Source organism: Myotis lucifugus, unplaced genomic scaffold (assembly GCF_000147115.1).
Source record: "Myotis lucifugus unplaced genomic scaffold, Myoluc2.0 scaffold_848, whole genome shotgun sequence".
Lineage (NCBI taxonomy): Eukaryota > Metazoa > Chordata > Mammalia > Chiroptera > Vespertilionidae > Myotis > Myotis lucifugus.
The window spans coordinates 49,526-63,230 of record NW_005871896.1 but is presented as its reverse complement, the minus strand read 5'-3'; the positions used below and the strand labels follow the sequence as shown (position 1 = coordinate 63,230).

The 13,705-nt window shown below is 55.4% G+C and overlaps 1 long non-coding RNA gene across 1 annotated transcript in view; it reads left to right on the top strand.

Annotated features, from left to right (window-relative positions):
• LOC106695105 overlaps positions 1–5,982 on the top strand; it is a 43,052-nt gene extending 37,070 nt beyond the window's left edge. The window contains exon 3 of the long non-coding RNA XR_001346188.2: positions 5,684–5,982. This is a non-coding gene — a long non-coding RNA (uncharacterized LOC106695105). The remainder of the gene's footprint in view (positions 1–5,683) is intronic.
• Positions 5,983–13,705: the final 7,723 nt, after the last annotated feature.

The following is a 13,705-nucleotide window of genomic DNA, read 5'->3' as shown; positions in this document are numbered from 1 at the left end:
TACACTCAGCAAAGACATCCTCAGGGCTGAAGGGAAAGGCAGGCCTTGTCGGAGGAGGGGAAAGTCAGAGACGTGTGGCCAGCAGGCCTGTGCTAAGAGGATGCTAGAGGATTCTCTGAGCGGAAACGAGATGATCAAGGGAGGAATCCCGGGACATGAGGGAGGAGGAGACAACGTGGGTGCAGAAATCCGGGGAGGTGAGTGGGCTGTCTTCTCCTCTTGAGTTTCCTGGATTGTGTTTGACACATGAAGCAGAAGTCACAGCGCGCTCTGCTGTGGCTTTAGCTGGACACGGTGGACGCATTTAGGACGATTCTCTTCCCAACAGGGCAGGTGAAGGACAGACGGGAAAGAGGTTTCTGAACTGGTAGAACAGTGACACCATAGAGTGTGGCAAGTTCTGCACATACAACGTCAGACCTAGAGCAGCCCCTAAACCAAGCTAAACAACGGAGTACATTCAAAAGCAACATAAGATGGAATTCTAAAAAAACAAAACAAAAATAAAAATAAATAAACATAAGTAACCCACAGGAAAATGCACGGAAAAGAAAAGCCTAGAATGAACAAAAAGCAAAATGGCAAACGTAAACCCCAATATGTTAATAACGACGTATGCGTGACGACGTAAGTGGCCTTCATAAAAAGAGTCAATTGTCTGATGCACCAATTGAAAGAGATGAGGATGGGTTTTTAATGCCCTAACTCTGCTGTCTACAGCAGTGATGGCGAACCTGTGACACGCGTGGCAGAGGTGACACGCGAACTCATTTTTTTGGTTGATTTTTCTTTGTTAAATGGCATTTAAATATATAAAATAAATATCAAAAACATAAGTCTTTGTTTTACTATGGTTGCAAATGTCAAAAAATTTCTATATGTGACACGGCACCAGAGTTAAGTTAGGGTTTTTCAAAATGCTGACATGCCGAGCTCAAAAGGTTCGCCATCACTGGTCTATAGGAAAGTCACTTTAAATGTAAGTGATATGAGCAGGTTGGAAGGATGGAAAGGAGATGAGCAACGTAATCAAAAGAGAGCTGGAGTGGCCGCATGAATATCAGATCACGTCAGTGCAGAGCAAAGAGCATTTTACTGGAGACAGAGAGGGATGTTACGTGATGAAAACAGGGCCAGCCTACCCAGAAGACATAGCAGTCAATGTGTCCGCACCAAACAGTGGCAAAATGTCGGGAAAAAACCCTCAGAACGGAAGGGAATCAGACAGTGGACTGGCCGTACAGCTATAGCAGGGACATGCGTACCCCTCTGTCCGCAATGGACAGAACTAGACAGGAAACCAGCGGGATGTCGGGGAGTTCACACCGCCATCCGCCGCAGGACCTCGCTGACGTGTGTAAGCCCCGCCCACCGTAGCGGCATCACCTTCTTCTCCGGTGTCCCCAACGCAGACCCCGACAGGCCGCCTTCTGGGCCAGAGGCAGGTCTCAGCGCACGTGCACGGATCCATGTCACTCACGGGAATTCCCTGACCACAGTCTAATTAAATCCGAAATCAGGAACAATATTTGGAAACAAGCCACGTGGACGCCCCCCAGCTCTGTGTCTGGGACCTGTTGGCCCCTAGAATTTCTTGAGTCTAATTTTCATTACTCAGTTGAGGCAACTGAGTCTCAGGGAGGAGACAGGGCTTCCTTGGGGCTCCTCAGGGGCTCATGCATATTCACTGGATCGATTGATGAGTTGAGCACAGCAACATAGCACAGCCCCCCGGGAGAAGGCACGGACGGGCCTGTAAGCCCCTTCCTGGGGTCCCCTCCCACCCCTGACACCCCTGACACCCCAGCCCACTTCTCCCTGTCACACAGGGTCCTGCTGGGATTCTGTCCCCGGTGTCCCAGAGCTCTCCCTGAGGGCCCACCCTGTGCAGCAAAGGCTCTAGGTTCTGCCGCCACTGTAATGGGCTGGTTGTGGCCTGGAGCTGCTCGTGGCCTGGAGCTGCTCAGTGGTGTGGGGCTGTGGGATGCCCCTGCCCTCCCTCCACCCCCACCCACTCTCATCCTGAGACAGGCAGAATGAGAAAACATGCTTGTATCTTTCCCTCTTGTGATCTGACTCCAGAGTCTCATTGCGCATGTATTTCCTCCCTCTGACTTCGCATCCATATTTAAATCAGGCTTGAGGAAGTCATTTATTGGGCCCCTCAGGCTCCCAGTGGAGAGCATATGAGATCCCGGATAAGCTTAATATATTTGTATTAAAAATTAATAAGAAAGCTATATTGTTTGCAACGTTAAATCATAATTTGATTTAATTCATTTTACTTAATATACGGCCATAATTCTAAAATTACTTTTTTAAAGAGGAAGATGTGATGAGCTTGAAATCAGGTCAGGGGCCTCTGTGTCCCCGCGTGCGCCCTGCCCGTCACGCGCAGCCGGTCGCGGCTGCCATTTCCCGGGCGACCTTGGAGTTGGCGCCCCCTCCCAGGCCTGGGATGAGTCCTCTGTGGCCGATGGCGATGGCGTGCAGGCTCCTCCTAACTGCTCCCGCTGAAAAGAAAATTCAGTGGAAAGAGATGGCTTTCCCAGCACAGGCGGCGCCAGCTTTACATTCCGTGATCGGTTTTGTTTAGGACTGCAGGAAATGAAGCCACAGTCGTCCTCTCTGCAGGGCGCCTGCGCGCAGGTGGGAGGCCGAGCAGGACACAGAGCCCCAGGGAGCAGTGCTGGGCGGCCAGGGGTTTCTTGTAAACTCTTCATCGGGGGGAAGATCAGCCCTCATTGTCCCCCGGGGGGAAGATCTGGGGCCTCACGGAGAGCCCCCCGGGCGGGCGGCCATGTAGGCTCTCTCCTGACATCACTGAGCTGTGGCCCCAGGACGGCCAGGCCCCAGGCCGGAGGAGCTCCATCAGCAGGAGTCCAGCTCACTGTGCACTCCGCACGCGTGTCACTCACCCAGAAGACAGCCACTGGCGCATTTTGCTCATCACTAACCCACCTCTTCCTCTCCTTCTCTCCTACCCGCCCGGCCCCTCACGCAGAGGGAACGACAGTGTTTGCTCGTCGCACCTGCATGTAGGTGTACCTTCCCCACAGCGGTGGGGACTTCTTCGTTAGTCCTCAGCCCCAGCGGCACTCCCTTCCCCCTGCTCTAGCCACCCCTGTGGGTGTGATCTTTAGTCTTACCATCTCAAGCCCGACACTCATCCAGGGCTTGCGTCCTGGCCCATCCTTGCTTCCGGGACCACAGTCACCACCCAGTGGAGAAGGCAGGACCCACAGCGGCATCGCTACTGGAAGCCCAGGGCCTCTCGGGCGTCTCCGTCACACCCAGGGGACCCCAGCCCCGCCCTGTGGTCACTGCGGGCCGTTGGAAAGGGGGCTGCACAGGGAACACGGGGTGAGTCACCTCCTTGGCCTCTTGGGCCAACGTGAGGACGGGGACCAGGGGGTCGTGCTGGCCTCTCCTGGGGAAGAGGCCTGGCCCGCAGCTCCAGGCGGCTGCGGGGAGCCTCCTGCTGAGCCAGGCCCCGCTGCTGGGGTGAGCAGGTCTGCGCCTCTGGTGCAGGAAGGCCCGGGAGCCACGGCTAACCTGGCGCTTGGGAGAGTGAAACGTGGCTGGAAGGAAGACGAGAGCCTATAATGTTGAAAACAGACCAGCCTGACCGCCAGCGAGCGAAGGACTGTCACTGGCCAGCCTGTGGGGCAGGTGGGCCAGCCTGTGGAGGGGCAGACCTGCCTGTGTGTGTGGGGGGGGGGCAAGGGGGAAGGGAAGCGGTTCTTGCTCTTCATGCAAAGAGCTTTGCAGGCAGTGCCTGTGGCCTGCACATCTTTCCCGCCAGATCACGAGTCCCCGGCCTCTGTGGCGGCAGGCAGGGCACAGGACGACTCCACGTGAGAGACCTTCCCACGAAGGGATTTCTCTGCCCTTCGCGTCGTGCTTTCATGCAGGCCTCTGCCTCGGACCTTCATGCCCAGGCGATGGAGGGCCCGCGGTGCCCTGGGGGAGGGGCAGGGAGGAGTCACACGTAAGACACTGCCCCCCGCGTGGCACCCACATCTGTTTGTATCTGTAGCCCAGAGGGTCTCACAGAGCTCGGCTGCCTGCAGAGTGGGGGCTGCTCCCAGCTCCTCCTCTCCCTGTCCAGACCCCCTCCTGGCCTTTGCTCACAGATACTGTGCACCCCAGGGCAGCCCCTGGGAGTCACCAGCACACATCCCACCACCAGGGTCTGTTCCCGCACCTGCTGGGTTTCCAGCCAGATGTCAGGTGGCGGCCTGATGGTCCCATGGGGTTACAGCCAGGTTCCCGGAGCAGGCTCCTCCCTGCTGGGGCCAGGGCTGGGGGTGGAGGGGGCCTTCCTCTCTCCTCCCCTCTCCTCCCCTCTTCTCATGACGGAAAATGTTGAAGGTGCGGAAATTCCCAAGAGCGGCTGAGCAAATGGGGCCTGCAAGCCAGAGGGCATGACCGCCCGCTGGTAAAGGGGCAGCTGTGCTGCCTTAGATCCGCTGAAAACAAGCAGCTGCTGCTCCCCGCTGAGGCTCAGGGTCAGCTGCTCCCAGCCCCGTGGGCACCGTGGCCGCCGGAGCCCAGGCCTCACCAGAGAGCAGGGTTAGCGGCCCCCAGTGGGGTCTGGGCATCGGTGCCTCTCAAAGCTCCGGGTTGATGCCACTTTCAGCGGAGGCTGAGCGTGTGCTGCGTGCCAGGGGCCGCGCTCCGCCTCCCGGAGGCACGTGCACGGGGCCCAGTGGATCTGGTGTCCCTTTGGCCCCGCCCCCGTTGGGACAGGTTAGGGTGATACTTTTGTCTCCAGTTTATTTCTTGCAAAAACAGTTTTGAGGGCATTGTGGTTCATACTGCTCAGTAGCAAACCACCCCAATGTGGCAGCGCTCACCCACCAGGTGAGTGCACGGCTGGTGGGGCAGGAGTGTGAATCGGTCGCAGTGGGAGCGGCTCGCTTGGGGTGGCTGTCGGGCAGACCGGGGTCTGGCTGCTCTCTGGCTGGTGGCTTCTGGTGGCTTCTCTGTCTGCATCTCTGGTGCCTGGGCCAGGCTGGCCAGACAGATGGTCACTCGGCCCTGTCCCCAGAGCCCTGCCCGTGCCTGCCCGTGGCCCGTCCTCCTCAGCGCCAGGCGGAGGCTGCAGGGCCTTGGAACGCGGGGGCATCGCTTCCCTTGGGCTCTCGCTGACGTGGGCACAGGCCCACCCAGGTTCCAGAACGGTGTTGCAGGTAGAGTTGACACGATTCAGCGATGGACTGAACACAGCAAAGGCAGGGATTGTTGTGATGCCAATGCTACGTGTCATGTGACATAAAAAGAAAACAGAAAAATGCCATGTGCGTCGTTATCACCGTGCGTGTAGGCGAGGGCTTGATGCAGCCTGCAAACGTGGAACTTTCTGTGCAGGCGGTGGGAGCATGGCATTTCATCCTTCATCTGCATCCTAGTCATTGTGCTCACTCCTCTTACACCTCCGCACAGCTCACGCAGCCTGGGCACTGCCGATCCCCGGAGCGTGGCTGGATAGCGGCCCTGCATGACCCGATTAGCGGTTTGCTTTCCAAGCACCTGGTCCCTGCCTTCTGGCTTGGAGAACCCCGGCGCCGCGCCCGCTGTGGGCCTGCGGGGTCTCCAGGCCCTGGCGTCCCAGGGTTACGATGAGGAGTGGGCAGGGGCCGCCTGCTCCGGGATCTAATCTCCTTTCTCGTCCCTTCAGGCGTTCGATATCATGAGAGTGACGCACGGCCGGGAGCACAGGCTGATTGAAGACCTGATTCTGCTCTTGGAAGAGTGCGACGCCAACATCAGAGCATCCTGAGGGCCCGCAGGAAGGACGCTCCTGCCGCCGCCTTCCCGCACCGCACGCTCCGCACGCCTGCTGTGCGGCCCTCCCCGCCGGCAATGCTCGCCGTGTGTGTAGGTAAACAGGGCCGACACGCGGTGTGCGGGCCACACGCATCAGTAGCCGTAGAGAAGCACGATTATAATAAACACAAGAAACTTGGTTGAAAATGCCATCTGGTCATTGTTTCCTTTGCTTACTCACAGGTAATTGTAACATTTAAGATTGGGCATTAATGATGGAAAGTCATGTTGAAAGCATAGCAGAATAAGTGTGAGCATTCTCCTTGGATGTCCTTAGGGGTGATAAGTAAAAATCAGCATTTCCCCATTTGCTTCCCGCGGGCCCGTCCCTCAGGTATTGTCTTCCCTGTGTGTGTTACAGGGTTCTGTGTCCCTGACGCATTTCCAAAGGCGACTCAACACAGGACGTCCCATCCTGAGTCCCAGGAAGGGGTCATGTTAGTTGCTAGAAAGGATGAGGGAGTCCCAGTGCAAAGGAGACTGTTTCCTGATGTCTGTGGCTCCGTGGTAGCTCTCACATTCTGGGCACTTTGTAAGCCTGTGTGTGTCACGCCCATTCTCATGAGTGTCCCCCACTTCTAGGCCTGTGGTCCCAGCATGTGACGTGCTCAGCACGAAGCGCCCTTGCCCTGCAGGGGGCAGGGCCCCAGCCTCCCAGCTCAAACCCGCTTCTTCCCTCCCTGTCCCCCTCGCCTTCCTGTTCTGTGGCCCGCTTTCCCGCCTTCGGCTGCAGAGAAACACTGAGAACCTTCTCTCCTCCTCCACGGGAAAAAGGTAAACTCTCTTCTGGGCCTGTGATTGCACGAGCAGCTTACTCCTCTGCTCAGACGGGACGCCGGGACGACAGCCACAGCCCTCACGCTCCAGCCACGCGGCTGCCGAGTGCCAGCACTGGGCGTCGGCCGGCCGGGGAACAGCCCCTGGGTCTGTAGTCATCACAGGAACCCTGCCTGCCTGCAGCGTGGGGATTCTCAGCGAGCCGCCTCCCACACCTCACTGTTCACGCACGGAGCGAGGCAGCGAGGCAGTGAGATCGGGGGCTCATGGCAGAACCCAGAGCGGCCACTTCTGGCCCCTTCACTGGCCCCCCACCCTCACGGGCGTGGCGAGTCCTCCAGCCACGTGGCTGCCGAGTGCCAGCACCTGGGCATGGGGTCGGCCAGAGGACAGCCTCGTTCTGCAGCCGAGGAAGCGACCAGGAAGCAGCAGTCTCCTGGCTGCTCTCCTGGCTGCTCTCCTGGCTGCTCACCTGGCGGTCACTCGGGCTGAAACGTGCACGGCCTCTTGCCGACGCGCTCACTCCGCTGCCTCCTCGCCACTTGCTTCTTGAACCACGGCCGTCGGGGACCAGGCACCGTCAGGCACACAGTTCCAATAACCCAGGAGCCCAGCGAGGGCGGGAGGTAGAAGCCCATTTGATAAGTAAGGACAGGCCTGGGCAGGTGCTGCGGGATGCCTCCTGATTTACCAAGTGACCTTGATTGACAGGCCAGCTCCACAATCCTGCGAATGGATATGAAGGTGACTGTGTGTTTAGGACAAAGGAGCCAAAGGCTGAATCAGACCTGCCCCTCGTCCTCAGACGCACACTGTGGGGCAGAGCGTTGGTGTCCGTGGCTTTCAGTGCGTGGCCAGCAACGCCAGCACAGCATGAATGAGCTCCATTCACGACGCGGTCTGCCAGCGGTCGGCGGGAGAGTCTAGTTTGGCGCAGGCTCTGCCAGCCACGCCCTTGCACAGTCCCCTGGCCAGAGTGTGGACCCGCGGGAGGAGGGAGCGTGGCCATCTGCAGCTCACCACAGCAGCTCTGAAGCGACACTGGCGTCATGGAACATTAGGGAATGTGATGGAATCCATAGACCTTCTTTCTAGAAACACATCTCCCGACGAACAGTGTGCCTTCAGCATCGGGGTGCTGGAGCTCCCGTCAGTGGCTCCCTGGGTCCTTCATCTGATGAAACACAGACCTGCTGCCTTTCCGATACACGGGAGGCAGTTGTCCTGTTCCTCATTTTAGCCCCGTTAGGAAATGAGAAGTCCTAGCAGGAGGCGGGTAGCCTCACCTGCCAAGTGTGCTGGCCAGCGTTCTGGATGAAATCCAGAGTCAGGGATGAACCTGGATGACGGGATCGGCCCCTGTGCCCCCTGGAGAAGGCGTGACAGGCTTTGGACCCCTCTCAGCCGCCTCCCCTTTCGGAGAAAGGGCCCTTCTGAGGGAGGGGCCCTGGTGCCCCCGCGTCCGACAGAAAGCAGACGTGTCAGCAGCGGAAACATGTCCCGGCGGCTCCACAGCAGGGTCCGCTGGAGGAGAGGGGAGGGGAGGAGAACGTGATTTAACATGCGTGTCACCCGCGGCCGGCGATTTATTGCGCCCCAGCCTCCACGCGGCCGTTTCATTAATCCAGAGTCAGCGCAGAGGCAGGCTCTTCTCACATCAGTAACCTGACGCCATTAGTCGCTCCTCTGGGATGAGAACACATTTAAACTGAAAATGAACACGCTGGGCGTAATTTACAGCCGTGCCGTCCGGTGCTGAGAGAGCCGGGAGGGAGCTGCCTGGAGACCGCTCACCGCACGGACAGCGCGGCCTCCCCTGATGGGCCGGCCACACCCCGCGGCGCCCAGTCAGGCCGCACTGCAGGCCCAGAGGGCTGCCCCCGTGGGCGCCCCTCCTCGTTCTGTCCTGACATCCTTCTGGCCCAATCGGGAGTGATGTTCCACCCACGGGGGCAGCCATGGCTCCACGGGGAGGGGTCCTGGGCCTTGTGCGTGGAGTGTGTGAAACCCTGGACACTGGTCACTGCTGGACGTGTCAGGGAAACCGAGCCTCCTGGGGCCTGAGGTCTGGGGGAGCTCGGAGTGGCCGATGGACCAGCCACGCCACCCGCGGGAGTTGCCGCGTGGCCTGGTGGGACCTGTAAGCGCCAGGACGCTGTGGGCGCACAGACAGCTGTTCAACACCAGTGCCAGCCTCTTGTGCAGCTCACCTCCACGCTCCCTGTAGCACAGAACCGCCCCTGACGCCCCTTCCTCCTCCTCAGCGAACTCGCTGTCCTGCTCCTCTGAAGTGTTTTTAACCGTTTCAGCCCTTTTTATTCCCTGTCGATTCCCAGGCTCTTCGCAGGCCCACAGCACCTCACTCCTCAGCCACTGCCAAGACCTCCTCCCCCCTCTGGCTGCAGAGGGCAGGGTCCCTCTCTTCCCTGCCCCTCCTCAGAGCTGCCAGTCAGGTGCCCAAATCCCTGGTGCATCACCTCCCCTCACAGCTCCCCTCTCGCTGCTCACAGACTTACAGTGGCTCCCTCCCCACGGCCACTCTGCCCACGGTCAGTCTTCAGACTGGCACTGACGGTCTTGAACTGCCGAGTCGTATGCTCAGGGGATCCCCACGCGAGCCCCCCACTCCAGCTCACCAGCAGCTCTGCGCCCCGCCCCGCCCCGCCCCCTACCCCTCATCTGATTCACGGCCTCTTCTTCATCGGCTCCTTTTTAGTTCATGATGACCAAATTCCTTCTCCATCTCGATAAATCTACCCATCCATTCGCAAAGGTCTAGCGCTAGCCTCTTCCTTTTTTCTTTAGAAACATTCAAATATGTGCATAGCCATAATTATTATTATTTTGGCTGTTAGGATCTTTTCAAGTTGGGTCCTGTGTCCTATGTGTTCCTGTCAGTTTGGAAACACTTTTACTCCGGGCACCTTACATTGGAACAGCCATGGTCCCAGGAGCCCTGGGCAGACACCCTGACCCGGCACTGTGTTTGCTTGTGGCCACGCGGCTGTCATTGTTTCTCGGCCTTTTTAAAATCAGTCGTCCGCACCGATACCACCAATTAAAAGGCAACGTCCACGTTGCTTCTCATCTTCCTCCTTCCATAGCTGTCCTTCCCCCAGACACACAAAATAACTTTGACGTTACTACTGTAACCACTACCTACCCAGTAAAAGTTAAGATTCCTTTCCAGAGCTTTCGGTTCTGAGGCAAAAAAGTTGTATTGTCAGAATACCATGTTTAAAAGGGACTTACCCATGTTATTCTTTTCTGTGTGATTACATGTAACCCATTTGATATCCAATTGGGTTTATTTGTTTCTGTTTTTTTTTTAAATAATATATTTTATTGATTTTTTACAGAGAGGAAGGGAGAGGGATAGAGAGTTAGAAACATCGATGAGAGAGAAACATTGACCAGCTGCCTCCTGCACACTCCCCTACTGGGCATGTGCCCGCAACCCAGGTACATGCCCTTGACCGGAATCGAACCTGGGACCCTCCAGTCCACAGGCCGATGCTCTGTCCACTGAGCCAAACTGGTCAGGGCTATTTGTTTCTGTTTTTATTCAGCTTTAGGGTTTGCCCCATTATTGCTTTATGCTGCCATGTGAACGTCAGTATAAATTTCGCTATTGCAAACCATGGCACAATGAAGACCCTCGTGCAGATGTGTTTTGGTTGTTGGCTGTTTTCGTAGCTGGAGCTGTATCTTCGGGGTGACTCCCTGGAAGTGGACTTGCTGAGCCAGAGGCCAGTGTGTCTGTCATTGTATTGGGTGTGGCCACGTGGGCCTGGAGGAGGGCGATGTGGCGATGCCTGCCTGCGTCCCGCAGCCTTGTCAACAGAGTGGGTGGTTTAACTTCCGGATTTTTTGCTGAGTTAATTGATAAAAACCAGTATCACAATCTAGTTTAAATTGGCATTTTTCTTATGAGTGAAGCTGGATGTCTTCAGATATCGAAACGCCCTCTGTCTGTCCCTCCGTGGACTATCTTTACATGTCCCCTGTCCATTTTCTACGGTTTTGTTACGTCCTTCTTTATCTTTGTTTTTTATATATTAGGAAGATTTTCCATTTGTCATATTTAATCTCTCAGTTTGTCCTTTGTTTTCTGACTCTGCTTTAATCTGTTGCCCTGCGTGCCTTCAGATGACATTTTTAAAAACGTGTCGTGAGAACTCCGCTCCATGGTAAACCAGAGTCCGGCTGTAACATTGAGCACGGCCAGCCTCCCCTTTGGTTCCTGATTGTTAAGTTCACGAGTCGAGTTGATATTTAAAAGTTCCATCTTCCGCGGCCAGGCTGTGGTCTCCTCGTCTTCCGCCAGCACCTGGCCTGGTTGAGGCTCTTTCCCTGGTGGAACGGTTCGGATTTTAATCTTGAACTGTCTGGGTGCCGAGCGTTCTTGCCTTTTTGGGTCGCGTCATTAAACTAGACAGACAGCTACTGAGTGCTCTTCAGGGAATGCCCTGGGCTCAGTTAAGGCCCTCCTTCCTCCCAGTGTCTGGCGACAGTTTGCTATTGGGACCAATCAACCCAGCCACAGCGGCATCTGCTTCCTCCCCGGCTCCTTCCGAGGCGTGAAGAGCCCAGGGGGCTGCGTGGCCGGTCTAGCTTCAGCTTCTGAGGAACCCCAGACGTTTCCATAGTGGCCGCTCTGGTCTGCATTCCCACCAGCTGAGCACAAGGCTTCCCTTCTCTCCACATTCTCGCCAACACTTGTTTGTTGACTTTGTGAAAACAGCCATTCTGACTGGTGTGAGGTGGTAGCTCATTGTAATCTTCATTTGTATTCTAATGATCAGCCAAACTGCTTCTGTTTGATCAGACTTGACATGGAAACTGCCTCTACCATCTGGAATCAGAATAAAAATCCTTTGCTGGGACCTACATGGATTTGGGGTCGCAAAGAAAAGCGCCATTGAAATCACCCTGGGGCTGTGCTGGGTTGAGCAGTGTGAGCGGAGCCTGGGGCCTTCGTGGGGGAGGGCTCTGCTCCGGGCCTGTGGGTGGAGCTCAAGGCAGGCGGGGGGGAGCACCTCATCCTCACTTCACCCTCTTTGTCTCCGAGGCACAAGGACATGCACTTCACATACGGTGACTGGTTCCTTTTTACTGCTGGGGACAATTTGACATTCATTTCTGAGAGGTGCCATCTTTGAGCTCAATGTGCATCACGGGTCACATGGTCTCCGATTACTAAGGTGACACTTAGGACAATTTTATGGCAAATTGAGTCCCAAATTACAGCCCCTGAAGGGGTGCGCATTAATAATGGTCCGTAACCACGCAGCAGGGGCCTGGGCGCCAGGTTGCGATGCAATCAAATGCGGTTACTAATGCACCATTTCAGCAAGACCAAGACGAACGCGTCATTAAGACACATGCTCTGATCTTCTCCTTTCAAAAAGGAGCTCTGTGATCACCCGGACACCCTGGGTTGAGGAGTAATGAAGACAGACTTATTTTTGCGGGAGTTGGGGTTTGCGGTAGCTGAGTTAGGAAGCATGACCTGCTATGAGGGCGTTGGAATGACTTTCTTTCCCTTTTTTCCCCCCAGAGCATCAGCCCCTCTGATTGTTTCCTCTCTCCTTAGGCATTATCCTTCTTAGCTGTGAGAAACCAGTGCTCTGGGATCACAGAGTTGGAGGAAGAGTGACTGGTAGTTCCAAGCACAGCCTGTGAAGGTAGCGAGCACCTGCGGTGGAATGCTGGCCTGTGGGGGGCGTCAGGGTCTGCCGGCACCTGGGCGCGGCAGTGCGCCGAGTTCTGTGCGATGCGGGCTGGTGAGGCAGGTCGTAGGTTCCTGCCTTTTGAGACTCTACTGTAGAGACCAGATATTGACATTGATGTTCACGTGGCTGAACATGCATTTGCAGTCACGCATGTGAAATAAAAATAAGAATTAGGTAAGAAATTGATTGGCCTGGGAAGAAACATTACCTGGAGATTTGAATAGTTTTTTCATACATTAAATATTGGACAGTTACTGGGTTCCTAGGAGATTTGAGGGAACATGACTTACCATGTTTCAAAGACATGTGACAACCCTGCTCTGCGACTTCCCTCTATGGATGAGGACTTTCTATAGTAAAGTATACGTTTCTAACGAATCTAAAGGATTAATCTTACCCACTTCTTTGCTCCTCTGCTTTTCTTTAAAGACTTCAGATTCCCTGTGTGTGACGATGGAGCCCGTTCACCATTGACAATATTTCTACCCTCTGCAAAGCCTGGTGCTAGGTGTTGAAGGAAGCAGACACTGTTTGCACAGCCAGGAGCTTACTGTCTAATAGTGAAGACTCATCTGAGCATGAACAACAGCGATGGGTGACCCAGTGCCTGGTGCTCAAGACGAGGGATGGGCCTTGCCAGACTCTCTGTCGCTAACCCCCAGAAGATAGAGAGCACTGGCTTGCAACGGAGAGGAGATGGGAAAATGAGGAAATTAGTTGTATGGGCTGAATTGTGTCCCCGCTCCCAACTTCATATGTTGAAGTCCTAACCCCCTCCAATTCCTCAGAATATGACTGATTTGGAGAGAGCCTTTGCAGAGGTGATTGAGTTAGGGCGGGCCCTAATAGGATCTGCCTGGCGAACTTATAAAAAGAGGAAATTTAGACACACAGGACACACCAGGGACACGCGTCCACAGAGAAAAGACCATTCGAAGAGGCAGCAAGAAGGTGGCCGTCTGCAAACCAAGGAGAGAGGCCTCAGAGGAGCCAACCCCGGCGACACCCTGACCTTGGACTTCCAGCCTCCGGAACTGTGAGAACATACATTTCCGTTGTGTGAGATGCCCAGTCTGCGATATTTTGTTATTGCCTCCCTAGCAAACGAATACGTTAATCTTACCCCTATTGGTATTTTTTTAGAAACAATCTCAGTATTCCAGAAAAGTCCAGTTACAGGCCAAAAAAAAATTGTTTTCTCTGGACTATTTGAAATTAAGTGGCTGACATGCCAGAAAAGTTCCCCAAGAGGGTGGTTTGTTTTTTTTTTAATCTAATTTTAATTTTCCCCATCACCTATTTTATTCCCTCTAATGTCAGTGGTTCTTCAACTTTTGGCCTGCACAATTAAGAAACCACCC